Here is a 15,445-nt window from a genome sequence, read left to right as displayed (position 1 = left end):
TTAATAATTATATAATGTATTTAGTTATGAAATAATTGTATTCCTTTCTGACAATAAAAATGCTCTATGTATTTATCAACTCTAATATATACTTTGAATTTTGAATGTAAAGAAAAATTGTTTTGCTTACTTGAAAAATCCCTCGGTGGCAAGTGGTTTCCATTTCAGCCCTTAAACTACCCCTGTAACTATTAACCTACCATTTCATGCCTCGTTTATACACTTTCTAATTCGACGTACTTTTAGTCTAAGCCTCATCAAACACACTTCATAGTTTTTAGTTCTTAGGATAACTGCCATCACTGAAAACATGCTGTTCTTCCTGAAACACACCAAGTGGGCCCCCTGTCTATCTAGTTGTTAACAAGGGCATAAAGAAAGTAAGGACCACAGGTATCTTAATCACCATACACAACTTTTTGCCAAAATTAATATTAAATTGTTAGATGCACATATTTCTACCGGTTTTGTTTAGTCTAGAACTTCAGCTTTTAGCCGTGACTTTTCCTCATATATTTTTGCACTGGAAAGTGAGTTTCTAGGTATATGCAAGGTAACATGACTAATGTGAGTTCAAGATTTTTTTGGGGAACATTTTACATTTGCTGTAGAAAACGAATATTTCAAGTAAACTTTCATGAGGGAGATTTTAGGCACAAAACATAAAAATAACATAAACACAAAAATATAGGTTATATAAATTTAAGGTTATGTTATATCGACGTTGTCAAAGGTTTGACATTCGGTTTGTCAACACCTCGTCTCATAGGCGTACTGTGTAGGTTCGCTTTCAATTATTTAGTATTTATTTAAGTAATTATTTCGTCAGCTGAAATTATATTGTAATTTAATTATATTTTTATAATACTTGCCTCAGGTTTTGGGCCGTAATATGGCATAATTAAATCCTATGAGAAATTTACCCTCTTCATTTAATAATTTATCTTCATCACATCATTGCAATGCGCGGTTAACGTTATCACAAAAGAAAAAATAGAAACATGTGCATTTAAATTTGTTGTTATTAATAACATAAAAGTACATACAACCTTTTCAGACATATATTTCTTTGTCTTACATAGTGCATTTGACATCAATGTCTCTCTTACTCTAACACATTATGAAGAAGGGCATACGCGAAAAAAACAACTTACAACTGTCACCTTTTGAGGTTTAGCTGTCGCTACGGACCACGCCCAATTAATATGATTTTTATTAAACGTACGCCCACTAGCGGCAAACGCGACTAATCACACATAGCAGTAATTGAAAGTGTAATTAACGTAAAAAAAAATCTCGTTTGTTGCGGCTTTTGAGCCACTTAAAAAATCAGGTGTGTGGGACGAAGCAATAAATGCTTGTTTAGTGTCAGATTTTTTAGTTGATTTATCTTATTGGTCGCGTTCCACGTGTTCGATAAAAAAACATTGGACACGGAGCCTGCGTGGCCTTAGGTTTGGCCCGGATCCAAAATTTGAACGAGAACTCGCTGTTTTAACGGTTTTTATTTATTTGTTTTGTCAAATTTAATGGACGGCTTAATTAATAGGTTTTCGTGCAGCGACCGCCTTTAAGCGCGTATCGATAAGTTTATTTTAAAATATAGTAAATAGCAAGGACAATACGGTCTAATTTTAAACGTTTAAAAGTCCAATGAATTAAAGTTTGACATTCTTGACGTAAAACGACTTCAATTGCTTGGAATCGAATTAAAAATTAGTCCAAAAGTCTAAGATATGGAAGGAATTTATAGTATTGCTACAATTCTCTGGAATAAAGTTAAAAATTCTTTAGCACGGATTTCTTTAAATGTCCAGAAGGTTCAAATAACTTCAACTGTCACTGAAAACCGTTAAATTACTGAGAAATGTCTGCGTTATTACCTGCCCCAAATAGAGGAGAACACGAGTGTTTAATTGTGCCACTGGAGAGTACTAGTGGACTGTATTTATTTACCTTTTATCTTCATCGAAGGACCACAGCTTATATGGCTCTGAACCCATTAACCTAATAAATGAAGCAGACTTATACAATAAAAGATAGGCTCATTTATTTGAACTAAAGATAGTAAAACGGAACCGTTGTTCAGTATGGCAGATGTAAACTATGAACAGACTTATTTAGACTCACTTTTGCTTCTTAGCAGGTAACTTCACTCACTTCTTACTAACTAGGAACAATCATGCTATTTATTATATATATTAGGTATACTCTAATCACAATGGGTTCAGTACTGTAACCTCGTGTCAATATACGACGACCGAACTCATAACTAGACATTTCTACTTATAAAGTTAGGTTTTAACTGGGCTCAGAGTATGAGGGCATTTAAGGACCTTCACTAAGTCACCAAGAGTGTAAAGATAAAGACCCTTTTTTTATGATGTCCTTAAAATTGTGAACATAAACCAAATAAGGATAAATAAACTTGCGTGCATAGAAATCGGCCCACTGTAAACTTTTGACTTTAAATATATTTTTTTAAAAAATTATCCATCAGATCAAAAAAAGAAATATGCTGTTTGAAAGACAATTTAATATCCTTTAATGTGAGTAGAAATTTATCAAGAAGGCTTATCGTTTATATGCGTAGCAACCGGTAAACACATCGTCCCCTCAATGCCAAAACCACGAATGTGCAAATTTTCAATTTTTCGCCTATATGCCAAAACAACGAATGTGCTCTCTTAAAGAAAATAAATAAGACAATTAAAAATCAATATAAATTTAATTTGCAACTCGAACAGTGACCAATCCTAATTACTCTAAGTACTCTAAAAGAAAGGATGTATTTTTAGTGCTCATTCCAATATTACATGGAGGTTTTCTCAAAACTACAAATTTGCACATTCGCGGTTTTGGCATTGGTGGGACGAAATGAACCGTGTTTATGTGGTGATTGTAACGAATATAACAAATTTGTCAAATAATAAAATTATTGCGTTTACAACTGAAATTTGCATATTATTCGTTTTTCATAACCTCAATAGTGTTCAACTGTGTTAATTTAATGCATACTACACCACAAAAAGCCGCCCAAGTTATTGCTTTAATCGAAAATGGACTTAGTCAGCGAGCTGTTGCTAGACAATTGGATATGACTCGCGCAGCGGTTCGAAGAGTGTGCCAACGTTATGAGGAGACTGGATCCTTTCATAGGCGACCTGGAACAGGTAGGAAGCGATTTACAACCGCTCGTGATGACCGCTTTATTGTGTCAACAATATTAAGAAATCGTCACCTTAATGCCGTTCAAGTGTAACGACAGCTCCGTGAGGTGCGAGGAGTGCCTATTAGTCAGTGGACAGTAAGACGAAGACTGCCGGAAAATAACCTGACCCCTAAAACACCTGCGATTGGTCCAAAACTTACTCCAGCTCATCGGCAAGCACGCCTGCGTTTTGCAAGGGATCATCTGAATTGGACGTTGGAACAATGGGGATCTGTTCTGTTCTCAGATGAGTCCAGAATATGCCTCCATGGTAGCGACTCAAGAAGGAAAGTGTACCGAAGACCAAGAGAGCGATTTGCAGATTGCGCTGCTATGAAGGTGGTTCCTGCATGATCTGGGGTGCAATTTCTATAGAAGCACGAACCGACCTTCAGTTCATTCATAGAAGCGACCGTGTTCACGGAAGAAGAGGTTTAACGGCTGCTAGGTATATCGAGGATATTTTAGCAATTCATGTGGTACCTTACGTCGACTACATTGAAGATGAATTTACCTTTATGCATGACAACGCAAGAATCGTGCAAGATTACATTGCAGAAGTCGGTTTTCGGGTTATGGAGTGGCCAGCAGACAGTCCTGACCTAAATCCGATCGAACATTTATGGAATGAGCTAAAACGAAGAATTCGAGCTAGACTTCGTACCACAAATTCGATCCCAGAGCTCCTCTCATCTCACAAGAAACAATAGCAAACTTGATTAGATCTATGCCTAATCGTATGAGAGATGTTATTAGGGCAAGAGGAGGTCATACTCATTATTAAAAAATGAAGTGTTAAGTTTTAAATTGTCAATAACTCTATTTATGTTAATAATAAAAAAGCCTAATTTTCTTAATGCATTAATTTCACTATGTTAAAGATAGGATGTTCAAATAAGTTTTCATAAATTTATACTCATATTAAAGGATATTAAATTGTCTTTCAAACTTCTTTTTTTCATCTGATGGATAATTTAAAAAAAAAATATATTTAAAGTCAAAAGTTTACAGTGGGCTGATTTCTATGCACGCAAGTGTACATCTTGACGACAGAAAGGTTGTTGTAGGGTTATTTCTTAATGCCTGGATTAAACAAGTACTTTGATCAGTTGGGACCAGTAGAAGTTTTCCTTGATTTTCATCAGTGGAAAGTTTTTTTAAATACAATTAAAGTCGAAAAATCCATTGAAGATTGTTGAGCACTTGCTCCGGCAACGCTACTGACCACGTTATATGTCTTACAAGTTTTGAATTTACGATTTTCGGAGTATCATGCTTCAGAGAACCTTGATGTGATAAGAACTCTGATCTAATTTAAGTATGCTTTAATACATAATATCTGCAGATTTATGTAAATTTTCAAAACTTTGTAAAATTTGAAGAATTTTATCCCAAACAAACACCAAATACCAAATTTTAATCAAATCGGACCAATAGGAAAAGGTTTAATAGTCACGTGACCTGAAAACTCAATATTTCAAAAATTTATAATTATACCCTAATTCAACCCCAAACACCAAATTTCGTTCGAGTTAGGCAAATAACAAAAGGGTTTCTTAAAAAAAAAAATAATCCCACATAAAATAATAATACATTAAATCCCGATTAGATTTTTTTTTATCATTAGGACCCACTGTATTGTCATTTTTGTCTAGCAAAATGCCTTGTATAGACCACTGTGTCGCATCAGTATTTTAATAAAACACGGTAAATTCTTAAAACGTCAAATTCTTGCCGAATTATCACGGCTAAAAGAACCCGATTTGATAAAAGATATGCCCATATTCGGATTGTCCAGAGTCTCTTGAATATTTCCATACCAATTCCGGAAAGTTTTGAGCTCTTTTAAGGATTTTATCAATGAAATTAGGAAGCAAGTCCGAGCCGATTCATCCACTTTGCCGCCATGTTGTCAAAACCGCCGTAAAAGACGCCATTAAAATGGCGCGTAGACGTCAAAATCTACCATTTTCAGACGATGTTTTAGGGTATAAAAAAAGGTTTTTACCTTATGATTTGTATATGGAAAAATAGAATAAAGCCTTAGCAACAGATTAAGATCAATTCTGGACCAATTCCAATTGGTTTTAGTAGTTAAATTTCGATTATAAAAAGAGTCTTTTTTCGCCGTTTTCGTTGCCATGGAGACGCGGCGCGGCGGCCATGAGTGGCTTTGAGATTCATTAATGTGCAGGGTGATTTTTACCGATTTTTCGCTGTTGTTACTTTTTTGGAAAAAATTACTTTGAAGGTACTTGTAAAAATAGTGAAAAAATTAAATTTTAGTATGTTATAGTAAAATGAATTGCGTATCTGCTCGATTAGCTTTGGTTGATCTATCACATACAAGGTGCGCACAATTAATTTCCAAAGTGAAAAAATGTTAAAAAATTCATAACTCAAAAACAGGTTTACTTAGAAGTACGGTTGATATTGCAAAACATTCTCCTTATCATACGCTACAAACCGTCCATAAGCCATTTGGCTCTAGGTGGCGCCACTAAAAAGTTATTGAAAGTAGAAAAAGAAAAGTGTGAAAAAGGGTATTTTCAAATGAACAGTGCTCACCCTGTATAAATGATAGCGTTAAACTTAATACGTCGTTTTATTCGGAAAGAATGCAGGTTTAATTAATCCCAATTAAGTTTTTCTAAATTTTGCACCATAAAAATTTTACACAGAAAAAACTAAAAAAAGTCAATTTTTAAAGTTTTTTTGATTTTTCTTCAAAAAAAAATTTTTTTTTTTAAAACAACCCTTAATAAAAATTGTAGTTTTCGAGGAGGCGCACATATTTTCTGTGAGTCATTATTTCCGCAAAGAAACCGTTTAACCGTCAGAGGGCTAAAATATCACACATGTCTAAAACTTTGGACGTTAAAAAAAAAAAACTTCACGTAAGATTCAAAGACCGTTGCGACCTGTATCGAATTCCCATTGAAAAAATGGGACAAAATTTTTTTTTTTGACTTTGAAGGCTAAACAAAAAAACAAATCAAAATTTGTAAACTGTCAAGTTGTAGCCCCATATTTCTAGATTATAAAAAGGTAAACGTCATTTCTCTACCCCAAATAGAATTAAAGTTACAGGCACTTTTATCCGACGAGTCCCGATGTCCTGCGAAAACTCCCCAAAAGAAGCGGCCCTTTCAGCGAGCCACTCAGGAATGTAATAAAAAAATTGACTGTAAAATGTGCAAGTATAAAAAAGGGAGCAAAAAACGTCTAAAAGATGTATAATTTATACTTATAATAATAATAATATTAATGGGCTTAAAATGATTTCGTAAACTTTCGTCAATTTTATCGTGGAAAACAACACGAATTTAATATTTTTATTGCGACAGAAAATCCGTTTGATCTTTCCGTTTAAAAATAAATTTCCGATGAGCCTGAAGTGCGTTTAATCTCCTCATAAAAATAGTTTTATGTTATATAGAAATAATATGTGCACTTCATTTTTCAGTAGAAGTATAGGAAAGTCAGTTTAAATAGGCTTTTGTTAACATTTCCAGAGGTTTTGAGGTTTTTTAAATATGTCATGTATGTAAAGTCAATATTCTTCTGGAGCCAATTTAATTTTATTAGTCCAGGCATCCCTTTGATTCCAGGCATTTTATGCCCATTTTTGTCACTTATTATGTTCATGGATAAAATTGTTATTTTTTTATTCCAGGCAGTTTAATCCATTTAAGTACTTACAGTAATTTAAAATTTCTTCCATGGCATGTAAAGTAATTTTTTGTTTTAAAACTAGCAATATATTTATGTATAAAATAATTGCACACTTTTAATTCCAGGCATTAAGCTTATACAGGGTGAGTTTTTTAAAGTGTTACAATGCGATATGTCAAAAACGGCTGCGAATTTTTTTTTGACATTTTGGTGACATTTCAAGTATACCGGGGGGCACTTTTTGTGATATTTTTGACATTTGTCCCTTCACCCCCCTAAGAGGAGGGGAGGGTCACTTCCTTATTTTAAATGGAATGACGTGTTTTTTATTCTTAAATACGAATCTACATAAAATATGAAGTCTTTTTACAAAAAATTTTTAAAATTGCTCTGCTGGTTACGGAATTATGATCAAAAATGTTTTGATTAAATTTAAAAATGTAGACTTAATAATCAAAATAAATAAAAAAATTACAAATAATATAATTAAAAAAAAAATAATAAAAAAATATTGTACTAGAATAAAGATGATACACGATTATAGTCGGCTCCTTTTACCCTAACACATAACGGATTATCTCGGGGTATAAGTGGACCAGTTAAACAATGAATTCCTTATCGCCGTATTATTCACTATTTATATTGAGTACCGGTTTGGACGTCTGTGACCAGCGGCTTAAAAACATTTTTTGTTTTTAATGTAATATTGGCTATTATTTTAAAGGGCACTAATATTTTTCTTAAGGAAATACTTTTTTATACTTATATATTATTATTTATTAATGTAACCTAATTTTTCTTATGATTTAATAAGGTCAAAAATTGGGTTAAAAATAAATTATAAATTCTGGAAAATGTACAAAACTCAAATATAGTGCCGAAAAAATAGGTTAAGAGGATTATGTACCTAAAAGGTGATAATTTGCCTAATTGGACAAATAATATTTGAACTGACTTTTTTCCTACTTTATTATAAAGAGAGATGCTGGTCAGTTGATTTAACCAGTACCAAAGAAAGAAAAATCCAGGCATCCTGTTTTTCAAATTAAATTTAACGAAACCGTTATCTTTCATATTCCAGACATTTTGAATGCCATATTTTCTATGCTCTTGATATTTAAAATAATTTTTTATTTTATTCCAGGCATTTGAAGCCTTGAATTTTGAATGAATTATTTCACGAATTCGAAGTAATTTCTTTGAATAATGTTCCTGATATTTGAAGCAATTTTAAGTTTTATTTCAGGCATTTCATGCCATTCGAAGACATTTTTTGTTTCTGTTAAGATTACTCTTGTATGTCATTTTTATTCTTGGTTTGTTTTATTTGTTATATATCCTTAGGTAGTCAAAGTCATTTTTTGAATAATCCAGACATTCGGAGTCAATATTTCAATTTTATTCATAAGGCATTTCAATTGTGTTTTGAGCATTTAAAGTAATTTTTTTTAAATATTCCAGACATTTCGAGTAATTTAATTTTTTTATTCCAGGCATTTATTAAAGTCATTTGTCTTTTTATTTCAAATATTTATAGTTATTTCAAAGTTTATTCCAGGCATTCGTGGTCATTTTTCCTTTCGCCATAAGTATCCATTGAAGTCACTTTCTTTTGATTATCTCATATTTAAAATGATTTTTCACATCTTTCAGACATTTAAAGTTATTTTTTCTTCTATATCCTAATCGGTTTCTTATTGGCAGTTAAAGTCATTTTTGAGTGCTTTTTTTATATTTAGAGTCATTTTTATATTATAGGAGCGTCAGCGAGTATATTATGTCCCTGCTCTCCGACTCAAAAATCGTGTTTTTTGGCAAATAAAAATTCATATCTTTGGCTGTATGAGTAGCGAAACGACGAAATTCGGCATGTCAGCTCCTAATACATTGACAATTATGGATCAGTAAATATTTTTTTTTTTCGGTAGCCACTAAGGGAGCGGTACTAACTTAAAGTAAAAATTGGTAAAAAAACGTGTGAAATTCCTTTCTCCGGCGAGAACTCAAATTTAAAGCCTTTAAACGACTTGAAATTTTTAGGACATAAAGGTTATTGAGGGCTTAAGAACTGTATACTTTTTGGGCAAGATCCGTATACAGGGTGAGTAAATATAAGCGAGTAAAAGTGAGTAAAAAAAAAATTTAAACTGTTTCAGAAGCTAAACTATAATTTAAATAAAAAAAGTGTTTCGGCGAAAATGCTTAGTTTTATATAAGAAATGACATATTTGGAGCATTTTTTTGAAAAAAATGGCATTTTCAGTTTTTTGGAATTTTACGCTAAACGGTACTTATTTTGAAAAAATAGTTTCTACGAAAAAAAACCTTTATTATTTCTCCTTCAAATGCCATATAAACGAAATTTTTGTGAAATATACAGGGCGAGCAATAATTAGTTTTTCCCATGAAGGTCCGACCCAAAAATCATATTTTCTTTAATAACTTTCTAGTGGCGCCACCTGGACCATTCATATTTTCAGGTATTAAACAATATAATAAGCCGATTATTGACGTGTAATTAGAATTTTTCTAACATTAATAGTTTTTGAGATATTTGCATTTTTGCGTTTTATTCATTTGCAGCGTCCCTGTACATTATTAGAAAATAAAACGTCATCTATAAGATCCCAAATTCTGTTTTACAACACATACTAAAATGTCAGCATCCGAGGTACATTAGAAGTACCGAAAAAAAAACATTTTTCTCAAACAAGTCAATTTTCTCCGATTTTTTCTTTAACCGTTGTGGGTGAAATGATCCAATATGGCCGCCAACAGCAGGTATCTCGGCATGTTATTTTTCGGAAGGGTGTCACGGTTTCGTTAAATTTTCAATGAAAATTACCTGGAACCTGTCAATTAAAGGTACCGTCTAATCAGAAAAACTCTGAGCTTTCCGAATATGTGCATATTATTTGGGGAAATTGTATATTGCGGCCAGGAAAATTCGGCAAAGTGTTTGACATCTTCAAAAAATGCCGCATTTTCCACACATTTCAATTATTGATTTATTTAATGTAGAATATGGATTTAGGTATTATAATATTATTATAGGTGAGTTTTAGGATGTTATGCATTTTTAGTATTTGAGATTTATTGAGGATATAATTATTTAATTTTTAAAATAGATTTTAGGGTCACGTGACCATCATAACTTTTTTCCTATTCGTCCGATTGGGTTGAAATTTGGTGTTTGGAGTTTATTTAGGATGCAATTAATACCTATATAATAGATGTTGATAGATATTTGACACATAACACATTATATTGACAGACAACGCGACTATATAACACATTATGGTTCTTTGAAGCATGATACCCCAACAACTGGTCCTCACTTTCCTTAGCATATAAGCTTTGGCTTCCCCCGACTGACCAGACTTAAGTACACCTGATAATTTTTGTTTTTTTTTAAGAACTCCTTTATAGCCATTCACAGATAAGGTTCTAAAGGTTCCAAACTGGTCCCCACGGACTAGTTGTTTAATATAACTTCTTTCATATCATTTAAAGTAATTTTTCTATCTATTCCAGGCATTGACATATTTAGACCAGGAATAATTATAAACTTTTCCCATAGTTTTTTTAGACTCATACATTTTTATTCTATGCATTTTAAGGTATTTTAAATTTTATTTTGAAGTCATTTTAGATTTTAATATATATATATTGAATTCATCTGAATTCATTGTCTTTTATAGTTCAGACTTGTTAGAATTAATTTTATTTAAAAGAAGATATTTCAAATTTGATTCCAGGCATTCGAAGTCAGGAACTATTTTTATGTATCTAGTTTTTCTGGTAACGAAACACCCTGTACATCAGCGACCTTGATCAATTTTAATTTATTATTTATTTATTTTGCCGTTGAACAAATAAAAAGATTTTAACGCCTTCGCGTTGATCGATTGATGCCTATTGAATGTTTATCGTATTCATTACTCGGAAAGTCCTTAAGGAATATAAAATCGTGAAAGTTATTATACGATCGGGCCTCACTTTTCATAAATTTATCGATATTTACAACCCGATAATTTAATCGATAAAAAATTACATGCAAAAAGGTCACAGACAAATTGACACCAATAAAACTGGAGATAAATAAACGTGTTGAAATTTACGAATAGTACCGCAGGAAGCTTATTTTTATCATGTTTTTTGGACAAATTGATAATAAAAATGAAGAAGTTGGGCCTGCCGTCAGGGTCGAGTTTTCAATTTGAACTTCCCGCTCAATGTTATCTTCCAATGACAAGTGACAGCTGTAAATGTCAGTAGACAACATTGCTCCCACTTGGCTCTGTAAAAAAATATACTAAGCAATCCAAGGCACTCTCTTCATTCTTCGTTTTCTCATTTAGGATCATGAAGGACCTTGTTAACTTAAAATTTCCCTAACGTCAACATTTCCTATTGACAGCTGTCACTGTCAACGACAAACTAGCTTTGACAACACTGCTTCCAGGTGATGGCTGTCAATGTCAACTTTGACGTATGACCCTTTAGTTTTAGTTTGACAGCTGTCAAAGTCAATCGCTTCTGACAGCGAGCAGATAGGCAACCCGTGAGGATTAAAATTCTTTAGAGGCTAGGCTATCCATGTCAGAATAATAAGGCAGGCAATTAAATTAAAACAGTCATAGGACGAAGATTAATGCGAACAGAATTAAATTAAATTTCTTTTCTTTGTAGAGGAGAATTAGGCCACGTTTATTTATTGCCTCGCGGTTTGACATTTTCGGTTTAAACTGGAACTTGAACGGATTCTTTATTCGTCTATAGTTAAGAACAGTGAAATCCTTGAATATTCACTTTGGTACTGTGAATAATAATTTTATTATATGTATAATCAACAACAAACCATTTACAGATTTGTCAAAAATCAAAGCAATACCCATAAAAAAGATTTTTAACGTTAATTTTATTGATAATTTTTTTCTTTTCAGGTATGTACTGTGACTACTCACCAACAATCTTCAATCTTATTATACCATCATTCGTAAGTATTTTATTATTAACTGTATGCCCTAAATCTAGTCTAATTCAGCACTAACATTAGATAAATGCGCCATCTAGAGGAGCTTTAACTACGTAAATCATTGCATATCTCACCTCAAGATATTTTCGAATAATGAGAACCTAAATAATGAAAGATCTTCGTCTTTCATTAAATCTGTCAGAGTAAAGAAGTGAACTGTCAACGTCAGGGCCGTCAACGGTCACTCACTGCTTCACGCCCAATTTACTCGATTTGACGAATTTTTAACTTTTGCTAGTTTTTAGTTTGTATGTCTAGGATAAATAAATAGTTTTCCTAAAAAGAAAAACTGTGTGCCTTAATTGCTCGCCGCAACAGCCACAAAACTATTTGAGTGACATCTGTCAAAAAAAATGATCAGCGGTGAGGAAACCAGGAATAAGGTTAAATTCGAACCACACCCACATGCGAATGCGCTGTCATTACTGTCAGTGTGATAGTTTTAAAAATTTGTAATTTCCACCACTAGAGGTCGTCTTCTACACATAATATAACTGCGGAATTATGAATTAATAAGAAACAACTTGTTGTTGTTATTAAACTTCTATAATATAAGGAACCTCATTAACATACAAAATTAAATTTATATTAGCCGGCGTGTAGGAAAACAGAATGCTAACACGAGGCGAAGAAAATACCTATAAAAAAAAATAGGTAAACAGCGTTTTCTATATGTTTGTCTTTGAAACGTTTTATTGCTCGATGTCGCGTAGGTTTTCGTAACGTATAAATAATGGAGATTAATGTTTTTGACCTGTTTTAAGTTTTATTTGCGCGTTGTTGGGTATTTCGTGCATTATTCTTGACCGTTTAACAATTAAACGGTTAGCGGACAACTTTTGACAGTTGAAAAGCAGTTTCAGACAACCTTAACCTAAAAGTCACATGTCAAAGTTGTCAACTGTGAGATATCAACTGCGCATTGCGTCATGATTATAGGGATGCCTCCAAAACTGTTAACAAATCAACTTTTCACTTTGTCAATCATAACCTAAAACTCAAGTGTCATATATCATATTTTTTATTTCTTTACTAATTATACGTCAGCAGCACTCTTGACTTAGCTCCCTTGAAAAAATGAATTATCATACTTGTCAACTGTCATATATTATTATCTGCCAACGATAATTGAATACGATGTATCGAAGGTGGATGGCGGCTAATTGTGTCTAACTGCGCATGGCATCAAGATTATACGAATGCGTCAAAGAAATGAATCTTTAACATTATATTAGTTAGCAGACGGTTGTCAAATAATTGTGTCACTTGTATGAATCTGAAACCTAAAACTCAACTGTCATATGTCAAAGTTGCCATACTTCTTTACTAATAATTCATTGATAGCGTTCTTGATTTAACTCCATTGGAAAAATCAATTGTCATATTTATCTGTTAATGTTAATTAAATACGATTGGTATCAAAGTTTATTGTGTCGGAGCAGGGCTCATTCTGACGTCATTATTTGACAGTTCATTGAACAGAACCTGATATAACTTAAAAATCAATTGTCACCTGTAATTACCGGTCGATGTTGATTGAGTGCGATCAGTAACATTACATGGACCGCTCATTGTGGCGTCATTAATTGACAGTTCCTTAAACCGAACAGATATCAACTGCGCATGTTGTCATGATTTTATGGATGCGTCAGAGATCTTCATAAAGTAACTCTTTTAGTAATTTTACATGAAATCAGTTGACAAATTAATTTGTTACTTTAACAACCATAACCTAAAACTCAGCCCTTCACTTTCCTACTAATAATTTATCGATATTACTAATCATTCAACGCAATTGAAAAAATCAATTATCATACTTGTCAATCTTATCATACTAATTATTATCTGTCAATGTTAGTGTATCAAAGGTGCATGGCTCATTGTGACGTCATTATTTGACAGTTTATTGAACAGAATATGATAGATATAACCTGAAAGTTACTTGTCATATGTCAAAGTTGTCAACATGAAGATATAAACTGCGCATGTGGTCACGATTATAATAGGGGTGCGTCAAAAATCCTAATGAAATGAATCTTTTACTAGTTTAAGAATTATTTAGTTACCAGATAACTTTTGACAGTTGACAAATGCGTTTGTCACTTTTTCAACCTTAACCTACAACTCAACTGTCATATTACTTTAACGCTCTTGGAAAATTAATTATCATACTTGTCAACCTTCATTTATTATTATCTGTCAATGTTATTGAATACGGTAAGTATCAAAGATGCACCGCTCATCGTGACGTCATTATTTGACAGTTCATAAGAGACAACAGATATAATCCAAAAGAGAATTGTAATATGTCAAAATAAAGATACCAACTGCGCATTCAGTGAAACATCATTATTTGACATTTCACTAAACAGAACATGATAAAACCTGCAAGTCAATTATCATATGTCAAAGTTGTCATGGTTCTTCTTTGTTGATTATTTATCAAAAGCACTCTTGATTTAACGTCCTTGGAAAAATCAATGTCATATTCTTCAACTCATATTCTATTCTTATTTATCTGTCAATGTTATTAGTATCAAAAGTGCAAGGCTAATTGTCGTCATTGACAGATTATTAAACACAACAGATAATCCGAAAAACAACTGTCATATGTCAAAATGGAGATATCAAGTGCGCATGTCGTCGTGATTATATGGATACGTCAAACACCTTAAAAGATAAGTACTCTATAGTTCTTATGGCTAATTTATTCATTCACACTTCTTCACATTGCTCATTGAATTGTGAAGATCCCAATAAAATCTTCTTAAGAAACGAAAGCTCTTAGATTCATGACATAACACACCCATTAAAACCTCTTCATTACAAATACCAATTAATACTTTTTATTAATTATACCTTTCAAGAAGACCTCCTGAAGACGAATCGGTAACCTTGGTCTTGGAGGTCGTATCAATGAGGGAAATGAAAAATCCTAATTTTCGTAACTAAACAACAAAACAGAATTAATGATGTTTTGTGTAACCTTGCTAGGTTTGTTTTTTCTTTTTTTTTTAAATTACGCATTGTGCCTTGATGATTGAAAAATTAAGAGGCATTTTTTCTGGCTTTATGACGGTAATAAAAACATCATTAATAGCAGCACCAGCAACAAAAAAATATATTTTTTCAAAATCAAGGTTAAATTATTTTATGTATAAAAAAATAGTGCCATAATGAAGCGACTAATTAAGAATCTCATTCATATAATCGTGAAAAATTGTGTAAATGTAGGTCATCAACAACGCTCGTCTCTGGTCATTAATTCTGATAAATGCAGGGTGGGCCGTAAGGACAGGAAATATAATAGTCAAGGCCTAGATCCTAAGCCATATGTAAAATGAATATTATTTCAATTGTGAAAATATTGGCTAAAATAGAAGGAAATTTGAATACGACGTTTCTTCTTCTTATCCTCTAGACTAGCCTAGATGGATGGCTTAAGTGTGGTGCCGAAAATTTATACAAGAAAACAGGGAGATGACCACTAGTTGTTGCTACGTTACTATTCCCTCACAAAA

At 32.5% G+C, this 15,445-nt stretch overlaps 1 protein-coding gene across 2 annotated transcripts in view; it reads left to right on the top strand.

Annotated features, from left to right (window-relative positions):
* The window catches only part of LOC126739018 (activating transcription factor 3), a 104,139-nt gene that overhangs the window by 27,877 nt on the left and 60,817 nt on the right, over positions 1-15,445 (top strand). The window contains exon 1 of one of the 2 annotated variants that reach the window (XM_050444551.1): positions 11,861-11,885. The exons of the other annotated variant lie outside the window; for it this stretch is intronic. The gene's annotated coding sequence lies outside the window, so the exon portion shown is untranslated. Of the gene's footprint in view, positions 1-11,860; positions 11,886-15,445 lie in introns of those variants that run through there. 2 annotated transcript variants of the gene reach the window in all.

Source organism: Anthonomus grandis, chromosome 7 (assembly GCF_022605725.1).
Source record: "Anthonomus grandis grandis chromosome 7, icAntGran1.3, whole genome shotgun sequence".
In the NCBI taxonomy this organism is placed as follows: domain Eukaryota; kingdom Metazoa; phylum Arthropoda; class Insecta; order Coleoptera; family Curculionidae; genus Anthonomus; species Anthonomus grandis.
This window is presented reverse-complemented; position numbering and strand designations above follow the sequence as displayed.